The 20,072-nt window shown below is 42.3% G+C and overlaps 1 protein-coding gene and 1 non-coding gene across 6 annotated transcripts in view; both read right to left on the bottom strand.

Annotated features, from left to right (window-relative positions):
- JARID2 (jumonji and AT-rich interaction domain containing 2) overlaps positions 1-20,072 on the bottom strand; it is a 274,358-nt gene that overhangs the window by 201,501 nt on the left and 52,785 nt on the right. The gene's annotated exons all lie outside the window — the stretch shown is intronic.
- On the bottom strand, positions 2,630-2,736 carry LOC115935068 (U6 spliceosomal RNA). The gene has a single exon (XR_004070784.1). It is a non-coding gene; the product is annotated as a U6 spliceosomal RNA (small nuclear RNA).

Here is a 20,072-nt window from a genome sequence, read left to right as displayed (position 1 = left end):
CCGAGACGCAAGAGGGTACCTTCTGGCAGTGGACTATGGAACCATCAGTTACACGGCAAGCATTCAGGTACCTTTGGGGAAAACTCACCTTTACGGATGAAGTTCAACCTCACTTTCAGTTCAAGAGGCAAGACTCCAGGTCTACTAAGTAAAAGGTAAAAATTTCCTAGGGAGTTTTGGGGGAAATTACTCTTACCACAATGTCGGTTGAACACCCCAGATTTCAAACAAAACTGTATTTCTACCTGCAAACCTATGCATCACCTTTAAATGACTCTCAGTTACACAAAACCATAACCATAACCACCTCGGGAAATCAAACTATTATCCTAAATGAGACTTGCATTTTCCTGCAAAACAGAAAAAACTGACATGTTAATATTGTCTGTTGTGTTTCAGATCGATTATTTTTCAACTGGTCCTCAGAGTTGAAATCTCCCCTTTCTCAAGGGGATTTCACAGAGGGACAGGAAGAAATTATTTCTGATGAAAAAAAATTCTACTGCTAAATAGATAAAATCAAATTAAGTACATGCAACAAAGTACCATTTCTAATTATAAATAACTGATGGGACAAGAAGCACAAAATCACAACCCATTATACTCAAGACTGTCTACAAGAGATTCATTCTAGACCAAAAGTACACTCATTGAAACCCCACAGCAACTCTACAACAAAGGTACTATTATCCCCATTTTACACAAGCAACTTGAAGCACAGGCTGGCTAAATGACTTGCCCAAGGTCATTCCACAGAGAGAGCTGAGATTCAAACCCAGGGTGTCTGGCTGTAGCCATCCTATTAACCAAATCATACTGCTTTCAAAGCTGTGTTAAAAACAATAGCTGTGGGCCAGGTGCACTGGCTCTTGCCTGTAATCCCAGCACTTCAGGAGGCCAAGGCAGGAGGATCATCTGAGGTCAGGGGTTCAAGACCAGCCTGGCCAACATGGTGAAACCCCGTCTCTACTAAAAATATAAAAATTAGCTGGGCATGGTGGTGGGCGCCTGTAATCCCAGCAATCTGGGAGGAAGAGGTTGCAGTGAGCTGAGATCATACCAATGCACTCCTGCCCGGGCGACAGAGAGAGACTCCATCTCAAAAAAAAAATAGCAAGAACAGTCCAAAATTTCTTTACTTCTAACCAGCACAAGCATAAGGACTACTGTCCTCAGCAACAAACCTCACAATGATTAAAGACATAATCTTCATTATGAAACACTCCTAACTGGCCACCTCTGTAGGGTAGCAACTAAATCTGAGAAAGAAGCATAGAATCTGGCCGGGTATGGTGGCTCATGTCTATAATCCCAACACTTTGGGTGGCCGAGGTGGGCAGACCACTTGAGTTCAGGAGTTCATAAAACCCTGTCTCTACTACAAATACGTGTGCCTGTAGTCCCAGCTACTAGGGAGGCTGAGGCAGGAGAATCGCTTGAACCCAGAAGGCAGACGGAGGTTGCAGTGAGCAGAGATCGTGCCACTGCACTCTAGCCTTGGCAAGAGTGAGACTCCATGTCAAAAAAAAAACCATAGAATCTGTATTTCACACGTTTTCAAGCCAGCAGACCCCACTTCAGTGGTACTTTTCGTATTAGTTGAGAAAATACTGAAGATAACATTCATGGGATGAAAAAAAAAAGGAAGCAGGACTCGTGTAAACTGTGTTCTTTCTAATCTTGGTTCCAGCTTATGCCCTCAGTCACTTTAAATCAATCTGAAGACAAAGAATTTGGAAGTCATCACTTACTTCTTCCAAAAATTTGGGAGCCCTGAGAAACTCATGTCTGAAATCACTAATGAACATACTAAACGTATGGATGGCACACTGGGCCCAGTTAGCACACACTACAGGACTTGCTTGCTTCATTAACGCACTTTCCCAGTTCTGCTAACAATTTTAACAGAACTTGAAACAGAACTTGAAAAAACAGAATTGGGCGAAACACCACTCATTTATTTTGGTAACTTCGGGACAACCACAACTTCTAGGGATTTGCAGCCTAAAAGCGACCTGAAGCAGATGAAGATATCTCACTTTTTTGACCATATCTCATCTCAATTATTCAGGTATTCCAGTCACACTCTAGATACGTGACTACTTCTAAATATGTAAGTTTTCTGTGTTAAAATGGCAGATTGAGCACTTGACCCTATGGTGTACTGACTGCACTATGATTCCCACAGTAAAGATCAAAGCTATATGAGAGAGACTGCAGTTCTCCAAGACAAAGCAACGGGTCACATAAATCTTGGAAAGCCAGCTGGTATAGATGGGCATCAACCTTGCTAATTAATCCATCATGGGTTCAAACAGCATTCTAAAGGGACATCTCTCATCCTCCCTAGTCCTGTAGATTGTCTACTACCTGGCATCTGAAGGAAGTTGTTTGCAATAAAAACATGTCTAAACTCTTCTTTCTGGCAGAATCAATTCACTTATACACATGGAGAATTTTTGGACAAGCACGTTGCTCTTCCGTTTCCTTTTGTTCTTCATTAATATACATATTATTTAGTATGTAAAAATTATTTCTAAGGCAAAATACTATTCAAAACATATTGGTGAGGATGAAATATTCTTTGATTTTAGAAACTGCATAATCCAAACCTGATTTTCCAATACATAAAAATATGGAATGCTTCACAAATTTCTGTGTCATACTTGCATACAGGCCATGCTAATCTTCTCTGTATCATTCCAATTTTAGTATATGTGCTGCTGAAAGGATCACTCTTCTGTTTCTTCTGAAAGGCTTTTCTATAACGGCAACCCCGACTAAACACACCAGGCTAAGTATGTGCGTATTTTTTGGTTTTACTGAAGTAGTCAGGAAACCAACAGTAATAAAGGCAATTTATAATAATTCACTAATTATTGCTGCCCATTCATTTCACAGTCCCCAAACCTTCCCTAACCTACAGTGTCTACCTCTGGCATCTATGTACCATGGATTGTCTGTGACACTGTTCCAATGCAAGTTTCCTCTCTCCTCTCACTGAAGAGGCCTCAACTGTATCTCCAGGGTTCTGTCCGCTTCTACACACAAGCACCAAACTGATTAAACTATGTCTAATGTATGATTTATAACTAGCTCCCAATGTCATTTATTAAAACTAAGCCCTGCCTATAAGAACTGTAACACCACAAATCATAATTTGAATGACAGCAAATTTCAAAATGCCGTTTACTTATTATTCATTATTTTAACAAATACTTAAGTACCACATGCCAGGCACTGTTCCAGGTGCTTGGGGTAAATTTATAAGCAAGAAGATTCACCTCAAGAACAAAAAGAGTCTTGCTCTTCATTTTTTTAAATTATTGTATTACTTTATATTCTAGCAGAGAAAGCCAAAACCACATAAATAACAAAGTATTTGAAGTAGTGGCAAATGTTATAAATAAATGGGTAATTTGACAGAATCACAGCAGGAGAGCACAGGAGTGGGGGAAACAGGAGCCACAGCAACCTGCAGAGTGGATCAAGATTAATTTGAATACAGCCTCTGCCATCCACTAACTGAGCTTAACCTTAAGCCCATCCCTTTGACCTTATCTATGAACAGCAGCACTGTTCATGGCTACCCAGAATTGGAAGGACTCAACATCAGGACACCTTGGGCCTTGGGTCCAGATGCAGTATCCTCTCCCCAAACGAAGAGATAAAAACAAAAGCAGCACCTCCATGAGTGCTTCTGGACAGCCATGGGCCAGCAGAAAGGTATAAGGATATGTGGGGAGAGACAGGCCAAAGGTAATTACCAATGTCTACTCTCCTAGGCCCAAGGCAGGGATCATCTGCCCCTAGGAGAAGAGGTTTAGATGACAAATGTATTTAAGATCTGAAAGAAATCTCCCCAAGTAAGAAGAAATCTATTTTCTAATAATTGGTGCTTAAAATGCAGTTAACTCCACAGGTTTCTATACATCAGCCAGAGAGTGTTTCCACCAAGACTTCCTGTTCTTTTCCAGATTTGCAAGTCAAAACACTAATGCCACAAGAAACATACACCATTTCTGAATCTGTACGGCACACTGCAAATTCCACAGTGCTCTCAAGGACAGCATGCTGCCGCGGCACCAACAGCCTGCTTAGATGTGAACGGCAACCCTGGCTCCCTGGCTCGGCTCAGTGTTGGCAGCAGACTTCCCAGAAAAGCTGGCACTCTTCAAAATGGGAAGTCACCAGTGAAGAGGCACAAATGCAAGACCCTGTCTGTACTGCTTGTGCAGTACCTCCTAGGGCTTGGGGAGCTGGGATATGTAGTGACTATGAACCCAGGCTACCCTACCCCAACCTCCAAACACTGGTTCTCAGCCACAGCGCTTTCTTCATACAACTAAAAATGAGATGTTACAGTGTACACACTCAGGCACACACAGACAATAGAATGGGACTTTCTCATCCATGAAAACTGAGATTTTTCCTGTTTCCTTGGGGTGCCATGGCTCCTTGCTATTCTAAGTCAACATATTCTCCCTAACCATCAAAAGGAGATCAGGAAGCAGAGGACAGGTGTCCACTGCCTAACTCTGTGATGTACAAAAAAGCTCCGACGGCAATCCATTAACAGCACTGAATTCTTTTCCAAGAAGATTGTTTAAAAACAAGCAACATAAACGGAAAACTCCCACAGATTTTATGGAAGGCACTATTCTGAAACTGGAGGCTGCAGCTCAGTTTGCGGGAAAGATGCTGAACCGAGAGAACTCCAGTGTTTCGTCGGAACAACAAGGCTTGGGTCAGTCAGTATATTTGCTTGTTTTGTCCCCTAGTGGGGTGGTGAGGTGCAAAGGTAAGGGCAGAATCTGGCTGGATCATCTCTCAGTTACTAGGTTCTTTCAGTGTGTGTGAAAGATAAGGTTGCTTTAATGCCCACTTGAGAAAAAGACTACAGGGAATAACGAAAGGACCAGGCCAGGCTTACAGGGAAAAAAAGAAACACAGACAATGAGTGAGTCACAGGAAGAACACAGAAAGACAGAAAGAGGAGACTACTGAACCATTAACAGGAAGGAACAAACCATACACACAGCCTGGATGAAGCTCAAAGCAAAGTGAAGGGATGTAGACACAAAAGTGCTTCCATCTATATGGCATTTACAACAGGCAACGCTAATCTACAGTGCAAGAAAGCAGGTTGGCGCTGGCATGGGGGCACAGGACAGGAGCACAAGGGAGCTTTCTCGGGTGACAGGAGGTGCATATATTGATGGGATGGTAATACCCAGATGTGTGAAGTTATCATAAGTTATCACAGTGTACACCTGAAATGGCTGCATGTGTAAATTTTACTTCAATAAGATTGGTTTTTTAAAAATCCAAACTGAGGCTGGGCATGGTGGCTCACACCTGTAATCCCAGCACTTTGGGAGGCCGAGGCGGGTGGATCACGAGGTCAGGAGTTCGAGCCCAGCCTGGCCAAGATAGTGAAACCCTGTCTCTACTAAAAATACAAAAATTAGCCAGGCGTGGTGGCGAACGCCTGTAATCCCAGCTAATCAGGAGGCTGAGGAAGGGAACTGCCTGAACCTGGGAGGTGAAGGCTGCAGTGAGCCAAGATCGCACCACTGCACTCCAGCCTGGGTGACAGGGTAAGACTCCGTCTCAAAATCAAAACTGACTTAGAAGGCTTTTGTTTTTGTTTTTTAAATCTAGAACAGTAGGGGTGCATATGTAGAATGAGCTATGACAATTTTTTAGGTTAAATTGATTTCTCTAGAAAGTAGCCATCCAAATTAAATAAAAGTTAATGCCAAAGGCCACACCTCTGGCAATACAATCCAGGGACCTGGTCCAAATGTGGAAAATTTCCCCCAGTTTCATGTGGTTAAAAGTGACTTATTAAAGAATATTTTACAATACAAACTCCCTTTTGGGGCTTAGGGTATTAAGAGGAAAAAAAATTTTTAAGGAAAATATTAAAAGAAAAAAGAAAAAAAAAACCAGTTACCTTTTTTGCAAGCCGAATCAGAGTGCCATCTGTGGCTTGTGTTAAGGAATTTGCTTTTGTGTTGTGCAGAAAGGCAGATCGAATATTTACCTATGGGGGAGAAAAGGCTTGCTCACAAGTCTTCAGACTTTTTCTTTTTCTTTCTTTCTTGAGACAGGAGTTTCGCTCTTGTTGCCCAGGCTGGAGTACAATGGCGCAACCTCAGCTCACCGCAAACTCCGCCTCCCAGGTTCAAGCGATTCTCCTGCCTCAGCCTTCCCATGTAGCTGGGATTACAGGCATGCGCCACCATGCCTGGCTAATTTTGTATTTTTAGTAGAGATGGGGTTTCTCCATGTTGGTCAGGCTAGTCTCGAACTCCCAACCTCAGGTAATCAGCCCGCCTTGGCCTCCCAAAGTTTTGGGATTACAGGCATGAGCCACCGTGCCCAGCCTCTTCAGACTTTTTCTAATGTAAAAGTGTACCAGAGAGACTCACCATGCCCAAGACTGGTACAAGGTGGTGTGAGGCTGGTGATGGGCACTGCTAGGGGTTACTGGATTAGGAGCAAGGGTGATATGAATCCTCTAAGATTCCAACTCCTGCTGTCACAAGCCCCATTGATACGCCACGCGGAAGGGTCTCTGAGACCAACAGCTTATTAGAGAATTATTATAGCAACTATCTCACTGCAAACGTGCCATGTTAGCCCTGGAACTAAAATACCCGCATCCCAAAGGATGTGAAGTCCTCATATTCACTCTATGAGGGTTCCCATTCCCACAAACGGACTGGGCAGGCAGCCGTGAGAAGACAACTCAGAGTGAACAGGGCACCGAAAATTAGAATGAATTCCCAGAGTTGGAATCAGCCACCTCCAGCCCACAAACCAAAGTCAGCTCGGTTTCTGGCACGAAATTATTTACAAGTCATCCTGGCAGGAGTCACATCCAAGATTTATTTTAAGACAATAATCTTGGTCTAAATCTCAACTTCCAGAACTGGGCCACCAAAGAGCCAAGGGGGGATGGGAATTCTGGAGATTGAAATCCCATCTCCTGGAAGATCTCAGAACACTTAGGCCCATCCCATCTCTGCACCTGCAGATGCTTACGTACAAGGGCATCCCCTTCCCTCCAGAACTACCCAGCAAGAAATCCAGAGGGGAGCATGACCCAGAAACAGGGGAGAAGAGGGGAGGCCAAGGCATTCACAGCCTAGCTTGTGCCATCTTAAGAATCCCTACAGTAGAATTCAGGGCCATCCTTGTTTAATTCAGCTCGCATTTTCCTATGTAAATCACTATTTCTGTTATGGTTGGAGTAATGTGGAAGAGGGTGATCTATTAATGCTATCTACAAAGGGTAGGTTCAACAGACCAGTTCCACTGTGACTAGTCATTTGTAAAGAATATTGATTTTCTTAATTTCATTCCACAAAGAGGCTATGGCAGGAAGTATCATTTTTTCTACTGTTTTTCTTCTGCAGGGTTTTGATAAAAACTAATATTCATGTATTTTTACATAAATCACATGCTTGTTTTGCTCTAACCAGTAGCAGGAGGCAAAGGCATTTGTGCGGCACCTCTGGAAATTAAATTACCTATCTGGAATTCATCTGTTTCACCAGAGACACCCAGCCCCAGCCCATCCAGCCAACCTGGGAAAGCCTCCCTGGCCTTAATCTCATTAAGAGTCCAAAATCCACAGCCTTAAAGCAACAAAGCAATCTGTTTTCCCGCTGCTTCCTTGACTTTCTTCTTTGGAAGAGGAAGCTTTCTAGGTACCATTTTTTTTGTTTATTACAGAGTAATACACGTTTCCTGGAGAAAAATATAGATAAGCCTTATCTCCTGAGCATCCATCCCTCTTCCTAAACTCTTCCAAGCCACTTCTCACCTCTGGGCTTTCCACTTTCACTTTGGAACACACTACTGGCCAATCCCATCTTCACCTGGCTAATCCCTGTCCTTCAAGTCTTCTGTCATCCCTCAGTGTGGATTAGTTGCCCCTCCCACCTGTGCCTACACCACCATTTCATTTGTCAAAGCATACATATATATATATACACACACACACACACACACACACAGTTTATATATGTATGCTTTATATATTATATGTATACATATATTTCCTAAATTTTCCAAGATAAGACAAAAAAAATTAAACTGTAAATACTGTTTTCTCACTTGCTTTTTTCACTTACTTTATGTCAGTCAACATTCTTGCTACCATTTCATTTTAATGACTGCACGGAACAGATGTTCCATAATTTAACCAATCCCCTATTGGTTTCCATTTTTCACTGGGATACACAGTAAAATACTTACTACACATCCTTGTGGCCAAATTCCTAGAAGCAGGGTGGCTGAATGAAATGGATGCAAAATATCACACTACTTATAATGTATACTAGATGCTTAAAACATGGAATGTCGATTTTTAAAGACACTAACACAGTCTCCACATAGAGAATAATGAGGCACCTGAAACCTTCATAAAAGAAATGACTGAGGGAACACAGGATTTTTAAGCCCAAAGATGATGAACAATGAGTCTGTTGGATAAGAAATAATGTTTAGTTCCTTCCGAGGTCAAAAATGGAACACAATGAAAGAAATGAAAGAGGTACTCTGTTAGTTAAATTCAAGAGAATGGAATTTCCCAGAGATATCCAACATCAATCTTGCAGCTACTTAAACTATTCGGGCTGAGACAGGAAGTAATCCTGACAGGGGAAAGATATTGGGCCAGCTTCACAGGAAGGGCAGTCAGTCAACCAAAAAGGTCACTCATGTTCAACTACTACGATTTCCACCCTGCAGGGGACTTCCCCACTGCACTCTTTCAAATTAAACTTGAGAAAAGCCATGATTAAATTTTCCTATATTAGCCTAACTATTATCCAAGCACACAGCCTATTTACTGTTGACAAAATATAAGAAAACCAATTTCACCAGTAAGCAAAAGTCATGGTGGATCAAACTGTAGATTCCATTAGTGACCACGTGTTTTTACAATTCCTGTCTTTTCAAAGTAGGGAGAGTCTGGCTTATTCTCACATCTTTTGGCTCTCACAGTAACAAATATATAATAAGATAATAAGAGCAGATGAGGCTAATGACCACATTTGCTGTAATTACCTAATCTCCTTGTTTTTAAGGAAGGAAGGTATTCAGTAGATCAACCGTCACTATTTAACCACAGGGGAGAAAACAGGACTCTCTCTTTCTGGATTTCTATCAATGTTTATATGCAAGATTTTAAAGGGAAGTAAGGCAATGAAGAAAGCATTACATTTAGGCTTCTGTGAAAAGCCATTATCTTTAGAGAGGCTGAGTTGAGGGAAATGACAAACAGCACGAACATCCAGTTCTTGGTGACAATAAATGAGGCTCCAGATCCAGATGGCCTTTGAATCTGGCCCCTCTGGCTTCTATTTCCACACAGAATCACTTTCAAATCGCCCACCTTCTAAAAGTTCATTTATAAACCTGCAGTTTAAAACCTAGAATGCACTCCATCATAGAAATGATATTTAACATGGCACTTGTTCCAAACCAGCACAAAGGAATTAAACAAAATTCACTAGTATAATAATGAGAAAACAGGTAAAGGATTAAGGAAGAGGACTAGAAGCTGCTAAGGGGTGAGGGTATTCCCTGCACCCTTTCAGAAAACCAGAAAAATTTAAGGAGGAAGAACCGTTACCAACCATTCTGTGCATCAAGATTAGAATGGAAACTCGAAAGTTTCGAGCAGAACAAAACCATGTCAGGGTCTATAGCTTATCAAGTGCTTGTTTTAGTTGACACCTGACTGGCTCCTGAGAAAATCATTAAGTTTTAAGCTACGCTGGCTGGGAGTCTGTATTTCTTGGACCGATGAATTATGCATGAGAATGAACTCTGCAAATTAGATGAAACTGGCTCTGCTATCCTAGCAAATTTGGGCAATGAACATATTTCTCATGAGCTCCTAGTAATAAATCTGAAATTAAACTAATCACATAATTAAAGGGAGAACCTAGTAGCTGAAGTACAGAAACATACAAAACTTCTCCCCACAAACTACAAAGTTTTCAATAGAGGTAAGTCATCAGAAAAGAAAAATACCAAAAATGAGGCAGCTGAATCACATTTTCTGGTGGGGGAGAAGAACCACAACCCCATCCCGAAAACAAAGATCCAAGGAATTTTAAAGTTTGAATGTAAACATTAATTGCAATGTACTAAAAACAAAACAAAACTGGGATCACGCCTGTAATCCCAGAACTTTGGGAGTCACAGGCAGGAAGATCACCTGATGTCGTCTGAGACCAGCCTGGGCAACATGGCAAAACCCCATCTCTACTAAAAATACAAAACTTAGCCGAAAATGGTGCCGTATGCCTGTGATCCCAGCTCCTAGGGAGGCTGAGGCAGGAGAATCACCTGAATCCGGGGGGGCAGAGGCTGCAGTGAGCGCCACTGCACTCCAGTCTGGGCAACAGGAAAAAATGTTTTCTTCTTCTTTGAGACAGAGTCTCACTCTGTAGCCCAGACTGGAGTGCAGTGGAACTATCTCGGCTCACTGCAACCCCCACCTCCGGGGTTCAGGCGATTCTCCTGCCTCAGCCTCCTGAGTAGCTGGGACTACAGGCGCCTGCCACCACGCCCAGCTCATTTTTTGTGTACCTTTAGTAGAGACAGGTTTCACTGTGTTGGCCAGGTTGGTTTCAAACTCCTGACCTTGTGATCCGCCTACCTCAGCCTCCCAAAGTGCTGGGATTACAGGCATGAGCCACCACGCCCAGTCTAAATTTTTTAATGTTAAAAATATATATATAATATACATTAATATAATTGATTATATATAATAATATAATTAATATAAAATATATATATTAACTTCAAAGTACAATGGGTAAGGTCAGGAAAAAAAATAAGCTGCCTATTTCCCCACCTTCCATTTTCCTTGACTCCACTTGCCCCTTGTGTTTTAACAAAAGTCAAAAAAAATTTTTAAGTACCTAAAAATTAAGTTTAAGGAAGACGGTATTTTTCCCCTTTCCCCAGAATGTGGACTAAATAAACAGTATGATCCTTATGAAATATGACCGTGTTGGGCCGGGCACGGTGACTCACGCCTGTAATCCCAGTACTTTGGGAGGCCGAGGCGGGTGGATCACCTGAGGTCAGGAGTTCAAGACCAGCCTGGCCAACATGGTGAGACCCTGTCTCTACTAACTAAAAATACAAAAATTAGCTGGGCGTGTGGCAGGCGCTTGTAATCCCAGCTACTCGGGAGGCTGAGGCAGGAGAATCACTTGAACCCGGGAGGCAGAGGTTACAGTGAGCTGAGATTGTGCCATTGCACTCCACCCTGGGCAACAAGAGCAAAACTCCGTCTCAAAAAGAAATATGACTATGTTGTTAATGAGAAAAGAGGCTGGCTGGCTCACTGCAGGGGGAAGAAATTCTTGAGTTTTTGTTGTTTCTACTGCTGTGGATGATGAACTCGACACCAAAGGAGATTGTCCCCCTCAAATCTTAACAACCTAACTGTGAAGCACTTAAGAGCGTCTGCCACTTGTGATCTCAAAGTTGAAGTTACTTGCCAACAGAAACCCGGGAAAACTGTAAGCCTCAAGGACTGCTGGTAGAGCTTCTAAAAATCTGACGTTTAGAAAGATAGATTTGGTCCCACAAGTGGGCCACCAGAAATGGAACTGGAATTTGTCTCTGCATTTTAAAAACTGTAACCAAAACCACAGATGAATAGTAGAAAACTATTTCCTTACAAAAGTTCAGAATAATGTATTAATGGGTAAGATAATGCATATAACACAAATACCTAAAGATATAGTAAACTCCCTTGTAAATTCATAATACACTGTCCAAGGAATTCACAGGACTTTATTTAAACAGTTAATACATAATACATCTCTCACACACAGAATGTTAACAATTAGATATTGGAGGGGTGCTCCAAAGAGATGGGGGTGGGGAGGAATCAAGGCCAAGAACCCTGAAGACCCCTTGAACTCCATTTATTTTCAGTCAACAATGGTGTCTGCTTCTGCCAAGTACCCAGTGATGAGGTGTGGTTAGGGAAAAATGAGGTGCTTTTACTCACACATCAGAACCACATTCTAGTTTGAATCTAAACTCATCCACAAATGCAAACAAGAAGAGAAAGAAACACAGCACTAAAGAATGAAACCAATTTTAACTCTAAGCTAAGCTATGTTGTAGGGCAAGAGGAGGATGGAGAATGAAATTTAGCGTGGCGAAAACTGGAAACAACCAAAGGCATTCAGCTGCTCAGGAGGCTTTTCCCCTCTCCAAAGTGGAGTGACAGAATTAGCCAGTGCCAGCACTCTCCCTGCACCCTTTTCTCCTGGGGTAGGCCCACAGCGGAGTTGCTCTCTGAATAAGAAATCCTGCATTACGCTATATAAAGGAGGGACAGTGTGCAGGATGACCGGCCAACATCAATCTTCAATGGCCATTTCTTAAAATCCTTCTTCACATTTTCTTCAACAATACCAGCTACATGGCCAAGATTTAAAAGATGGAAGGCCTTTGACAACTTCCTCAAGCCCAGGCTCATTTACCAGCTGGAAACTGCAGGCAAGAAACCCTGTCCAACCAAAAAATCCCAGACTTGTGCTGGCTCCCAGTGGGCACCCCTCCTGCCAATCAGTGAGAAGAGAAAACTTGGTTGTGGTGACCCCAAAACAAGTCTTAAATGTTCCATCATAACTGGCTGTAAAAAGCAGTCAGCTGAAAGGGCCAATAAAGAGAGCAAAACACATGCTGGAAACAGCTGCTCCACCCCTCCCTGCACCTCACCAAGCAGATAAGATGCACCACCTCAACCTTGCAACCTGATGGTGCCCCCTGCCAGCACTGGACACACCCATGGACTCCCAGGAAAAACAGAAAATGCTCATAATCTAAGAAAGCAGATACTAAGTAAATTGGCCAGAGCTACTGCATTCTCTCTGGATGCAGGGCAGAAATCCTTAAGAGTCACAGAACAGCCTACGGGTGGATTTTAAAGCCTACAAGGAAACATTCAATAAATATTTGTTGATTGATTTTTTTAAACAGATGATTAAAGGGTTAGAGGGGGAAAGGCCATGCTACAAAGGTCAAAAGTAAAGCATCACTCATCTAGATATGGGAGTCTGTGAAGGGCCTTCCGATGATTGTCTGGCTGCTTCAGAGAAGGACTGTAACCATGAGCTGGCTGCTCTCTGGTGTCTGCAACTTGGACCGACTGGGAGAGGTAGCCTGGAGGCTTAGAATCCTCTGGCTTTAGAGTCCTCTAAAAAAAGTGAATAAATTATCACCTCTCCAGATTTTACCAAAAAGTGCAGGTTTAACTACCCAAGTTACAGTGGGTGGGCGCGGGGGGGGGCGGGGGGGGAGCGGAATCAGCAAATTATGTCCATTCTCTACCACCAGCTCCAGGAGAGAGGAAAAGGAGCAAAAGGAGGCTGGGACAACTGAGGCTGCGCAGCGAGATGGGCAGCTGATCCTGAGGCTACTGAGCCCTGCGCCCTCAGCTGGTTATCAAGACTGGTTATTAGCGGGAGTAGCCACTATCACCTGCACTTACTCTAGGACTGTTTACAGCAGTTGACATTTATTACCTCCTTTAATCCCCACAGCAACCCAGACCAAGGTTGAGACTGTGATTCTCTCTCAGCTGAAGAAACAGAGGCCCAGAGAACATAAGCGACGTGCCTAGAGTCACACAGCTTAAATGAATTATCACTGTTGTTGAGGTCTCAACCCGGTGCTCTCAACCACTAAATTATGCCCTGGGTTTAATGCTGGTTTCAAGATTACCAATTATTAAACTTGCAGCCAGGATTCGCCCAGGTGAACTAAAAAGAAGGCACCTTACACTAATAATACAAACAGTAACCTCTGCACCTGAAATACCACTGTCAAATTGTTGAAAACTTCTATTTCCTAGTTCAACAAGCTTGTTTTGTTTAATGGTGATTGAGTTTGGGTTTTTTCCTTGGGAGCGGAGGTCAGTATTCAAAGCATTCCCAAATTGTGTAATCACATTGTTGAAATAATAACAAAGGAGGAGCAACTCTTCTCACATTGGGTATTATTTGGCTGGGCAAAGAGGTGAGAAGCATATTAAACAGTGCTTCCAATAAATGTATAGAAAGCCTACGAACAAAAATGTTGGACTTTAAAGAAGCCCTAAGGCTTAAAAAGCACCCACCAAAGAGGGAAGGCCAGGAGTTAAGTGGCTTTGCATGAGAGGCAATGAGCCTCTGGCCAGCCACACTGCCCGTGCAGGATTACTGCCCATAGCCTTGCTACTCAAGGCAAAGCAGTAGCATACTTGGGAGCTTATTTGAAAGGCACACCCTCAGGCCCTGCCTGAAACAGAATGAACCCCAGAATGTGCAACATTTCAACAAGATTCCCAGGTGATGCCTATGAATGTTCAAGTTCGAGGTGCGCTGCCTATAGGATGAATGCCTTACATCATCATCACACATTCCACCAGAAAGCTGGTTGAGGAACCAGTTGCTACTAGTTTGTCACAGTAAGACCTAAAATTCTGTAGGCTACCTTTATAAATTATCAATTAGGATTATAATTCCTGGCATAACTTCGAATTTACTCAAAATCCTGTGTCATTTAACTTAATAACCATTCCTCACTTTGAAAAATAACCACCTGGGCCAGGTGCAGTCGCTGATGCCTGTAATCCCAGCACTTTGGGAGGCCGAGGTGGGTGGATCACCTGAGGCCGGGAGTTCGAAACCAACCTGAAACCCAGTCTCTACTAAAAAATACAAAAATTAGCTGGGCATGGTGGCAGGTACCTATAACCCCAGCTGCTTGGGAGGATGCGGTAGAAGAATCGCTTGAAGAACCCAGGAGGCGGAGGTTGCCGTGAGCCAAGATCACACCATTGCACTCCAGCCTGGGCGACATAGCAAGACTCCATCTCAAAAAATAAATAAAAAATAAATAACCACCAAATAACCTGTGATCACAATAAACAGATACAAAATGAGGTTATATGTTATCCTTTGCCTTAAGGTTGGCTATCCTAGGCAACGGACAGCCCTGATTTAGAAAGAAATTCTCACTTAACTAAAAGTGGGTCACCGTAAAAATTAACAATCTAGCAAAGTAAGAAAACATGTAAAAGAAAGTACAGTGACCACAATCAATATAAAGCATAGGAATAAATCTTCCTGATTATCAAGGCAAAAACACCATTAGGCTTTTAACTACTAAGTCAACAATGGAAAGCTTTCTCTTCCTTACTCTTTTTTGTCCCAAGACAGAGTCTCGCTCTGTCGCCCAGGATGGAGTGCAGTGGCGCAATCTCAGCTCACTGCAACTCCGCTTCCCAGGTTCAGGCGATTCTCCTGTCTCAGCCTCCTGAGTCGCTGGGATTACAGGCGCACGCCACCACACCCAACTAATTTTTGTATTTTGAGTAGAGATGGGGTTTCACCACGTTGGCCAGGCTGGTCTCGAACTCCTGACCTTAGGTGATCTTCCCACCTCGGCCTCCCAAAGTGCTGGGATTACAGGCATGAGCCACTGCACCCAGCCTCTTCATTACTCTTCAAGTAACATGTTGGTAATAATGGTAAAATACCTGTAAAATGAAGACTTGAGATCAGGAATCATCATCCTTCATTCAGAAAGATGAAAAGGTATCACGTTTCCCTCCTATGTCCAAAGAGCTATAAACTATTCTTTCTCTTGACATATACTTTTCCGTTAAGTTACCAATGACCAAAAACACATACCAACGTACAATTCACAAACACTGATCATCTATATTAATCAAAACTTTTACTGCTCCAGAAAAGTAAGTAGTTCTCTTTCCCTATTACAGTCTTAGTCACTATACCAGGCATTTCCTTCTCAAGCTAATAATAAAACATGTTTACCAACATACCAAAGAGGGCAGCCCCATTTACTGATTTGAATTTAATGCTTGAGTATCCACATAATTTTCCTTACGTTTCAAATATACAAGACAACTATTGTTTTTTATTCAGTCTTCCTATCAAATCACTATGGGAAAAGGAAGAGACTTACCCCACAAAAACTACTTTTAAGGACTTACAGACTATTGAGTTAATTCCACAAGAGAAAATAAAATGTGGTCAACAATACTCATTTCATGTAATACTTGCTTAGTGGAAAATGGACTGCAATCATCCATCAGTGTAAGTTAACCTCTACAGTCAATAAATAAACGCCACTTCTAGTCACTCAGATGAAGCCTAGGTGAGAGGGCTAGAAAAAAAATAAAGGTATGAATGAGATGTAGTAAACCTCTAAATATCACACTGATGACTGATTTCAAGCCAAAATGTATAGAACTCATGACAGAAAGTGAAATGCACATGATTAATATGGTGTCACTTCCAAATGCATTAAAGGTCTGCTAATACTCTCGGCACTCTGTGAAAAAAGAAAAAAATTTTATAGTAAAGAAGAGCTCAAGTTCCCATTTGCTAACTCAGGTACCACCCTACCATTTTGCAGATTTTCCTCTTTATGTGGCCCTTGCTGTTCCTTTGGAATTTTTAAAGACCTGGGATTTGAGTAATTGTAGCCATTTCTGAAATAGTTATGGACAACCCAGTTACTTATACGCTGCTTTAAACATTTGCTTTTGAGTATCTGGTTTATAGAGAGACTACATTTGCAATCTTACCTAGTTCTTTTATATCCAGAACGTTCTTACCCCAGTGTCATTTGCTTGCTGTCTACCAACAGTCACTCATTGATAACTACCACTGATAGAGTGTGGGTAACCTTAACCTTTTTCTGTCACCCTTCCGTCCCAGACCTAAACTTTCCAAGTAAGAATTCAACTTCTGTGCAACACCAGAGTCCTCATGGTTACTGCATCAGGTAACACCTCAAAGAATTATACATAAAAGGGGGACTGCTTGCTCCCTTTCTCCACCCCTCCTATCTCTCTCTCTCTCTCTCTCTCTCTCTCACACACACACACACACACACACACACATAACATGAGGACACTGGGTCTTTGCAAACAGGTTCTACTGTCCAGTAAGTGGCTAAGAAATTTCATTCATAACTCGAAACAGATAGACTCCAAAATGAGCAATCTGTAATTTTAAATGTTGTCATTAGTCTCCTGGCTGCAAGCGGTTAAAGAAGGCCTTGCAAGCTCATGAATTACGGGTACAGTTTATTACTCTGAATGAGCTCACAACAAGCACAGTATCTCAGGAAGATGGGAGGGGAAGGTTTCCAGGCCCAAAAGCTTACATAGAATGCAGCTTAAATGTCACTTATCCAATTGCAGGGGAATGATCCCTTCTACTCCCAGGCCCTTCTCCGCTTCCCTCCTTGTACAGATGTATTATTATACACCTTTCCTTAAAATATACGTCACACCATGCTTTGCTCATTAGCCTTAGAGGTTTTTAAGTGCTTACAAGAGAAAAGGTTCTGTGGTCAAAGAATTAAAAACAGGACAGAACACCCATCCAACCTTCACTGCAGAAAATTTTTCCAACAGATTTCTGCCTCTCCCAACCCCAAATGCAGGAGATAAAGAAGCACACCCTAAATCAGAGGTTTCTTCTTACAAACACTGGGCCAATGAGAAATCATATTTTGAGCATACATGGCATTCCATGTTGGTCACTCATAGAAGAATGGGGACATTATAACCTTTTGGAGGTTGGGAGGAAACAGGCAGTTCAACAGATATGCAGAATCCCACATCCACAGGGCCTGAGATACCAACAACACTGGCCGGACAGGACCCCCATTTTCCTAAGGGACAGTGGGTAAAGTACGAGAAAGGATGAAGCAATCATCCTCAAAGCAACCAGGTCAAACTACCAGAAAAAAATGACTCACTGCTAAATATCTTATCTCTTTCACCCACACCCAAGCCCACCCCACTGAAGTGAGGAAACAGAGGCTGCCTGAGTAGCTTCCGGCCAAATGAGGACCGCTCTGCGAACTGCCACTGAGAACCATCTGTGCGGCGCCCAAACTCTGGTGCAGTGGCTGGAGAAAGGGAACTGAGACACAAGCCACAGGTTTTGGCAGTCTTCCCCCTAACTGGCCTAACTGAGCAGGAAACCAGCAGTTCTCAACGCAGGCCAACTGAGGTTCCAAATCCAACTCTACCTTCTCCAAACTATAAATTCCTTCCTATAGAAAAAGGGATGGCACCTATTTCTGACACAAAGCACAGGAGTCCTGATGAAAAGCTGGGACTCAACAAATGTTTTGGTTCCCTCTGAAACTGCCCCACCACCTCAGTATGCAAGATCTTAACTCATGATCCCAGTCATCCCTTCCTCTACCAAACACACCTCTGTTGTACAGACACCTAAAATTTGAGAACCCAATGAAGATTACAAGCTACCTACTGATGCCCTCATCCTTACAAATTAGGTGTTGGCAGCAGGGACACAAACTACACTCAACGTTCTTTACAAGACTTTGGTCCTTCTCAAAGGAGGCTCCAGAGAACCCTATGTCCAAGGGGTTGTATTCAAAATTAAGGCTCACGGGTCAGTGAAGTTTGACAAATGTCGGGTACAGATAGCCAGGTTTCTTTCCTTCAGATGTGTTCGTGTACACCATGATCCTCTTAGAACCCAAGCACCCCAAAATTATTTCACCACCAAAGCATCCTCTCTGTGCCACCCGCCCCCCACCCCTGCAAATAAAATCATTCTCAGAACACATTTAAGGATACCCAGCACTAACTTCTCTTGTTCTATTTTGCTAGTGGATTGATTTGGGTCTTTACTGAGAGAAGGGAGTGTTTTTGTAAGTAATACATGTATAAATGTTCACTTTTAAAGATGTAAACTTTACTGAGTATGGAGAGTAAAAATATGAAAGTTTATTTTCAGCAGCTCAGGGAAACTGGAAAAGGCAATTATCCTAATCCTCTGAGGTTTCAACCGTACAAATAACAGAAAGTTAACAAAACATAAGAAACTCAAGGAAATTTTTTCTTTTTTTTTTTTTTGAGATGGAGTCTCACTCTGTTGCCCAGGCTGGAATGCAGTGGCATGATCTCGGCTCACTGCAACCTCTGCCTCCTGGGTTCAAGCAATTCTCCTGCCTCAGCCTCCCAGGTAGCTGGGACTAGAGGCATGCACCACCACACCCAGCTAATTTTTGTATTTTTCCTAGAGGTGGGGTTTCACCATATTGGCCAGGCTGGTCTCCTGACCTCAGATAATCCATCTGCCTCTGCCTCCCAAAGTGCTGGGATTACAGGCATGAACCACCAAGCCCTAAAAGATACTCATGGAATTCTGAGTTCTCACTGTAGTAATGAGTGCTCTTGGGAACCTTACCAGAACTGTCATTGCACTAACAACTGCTAATGAAAACTAGTAGTCATTTCTTGCAAAAATATTTTGTTCTCTTTTTAATTTGTTCTCTTTTTACTATTTTGCAAGCATAGGAGAGCGGAATCCAGAAGATACTTAATAAAGCAAATTAATCAAATAAAAAGAAATGACTTAAATTACAATTTAAATGCAATTTTGACTGCATTCTGATTACACCATTTTCTATTGCTACATATCAAGAAAAAGTTGGGTAAGCTCCCTAAAACGTCTTGGCTACTATGTTTCTGCTAAAGAGCTCCTAAGAAGAGGAAAGGAAAACATACTACATTTTAAATCTGACTCAATTGTCTTAGATCTATTTGTGCATAGATTTCATTGAATAAATATAAGAGGGCATTAAGAATGTTGTAGTTTCCCAGTCTTTTTTTTTTCTTTTTCCACTTCCTAAATTTTCTGTACTACACATATGCTGATTTTCAACAGTAAAAATAACATTTTACATTTGTAGAGAAAATCTAGGGTCTACTAAATAATCTAGTACTTGTTTCCACTCTCCTGCTAACTCTGACAGGAGTGTTGTGTGAAACAAGTCTGAAAAGGATTCAAAGGGGGCTAGGATTTGCCACAGATCCTGTAAAGGAAAGGATGAGGTGAGCTTACCAACCCCACTGAGTACGGGCCAAACATCCTTAACAAGCTAGTTGCTGGCCAAGCACAGTGGCTCATGCCTGTAAATCCCAGTGCTTTGGGAGGCTGAGGCAGGAGGACTGC

This window comes from Gorilla gorilla, chromosome 5, assembly GCF_029281585.2.
Source record: "Gorilla gorilla gorilla isolate KB3781 chromosome 5, NHGRI_mGorGor1-v2.1_pri, whole genome shotgun sequence".
In the NCBI taxonomy this organism is placed as follows: Eukaryota; Metazoa; Chordata; class Mammalia; order Primates; family Hominidae; genus Gorilla; species Gorilla gorilla.
Note: the sequence above shows the minus strand (reverse complement) of the source record. Positions and strands in the feature narration are given on the sequence as shown.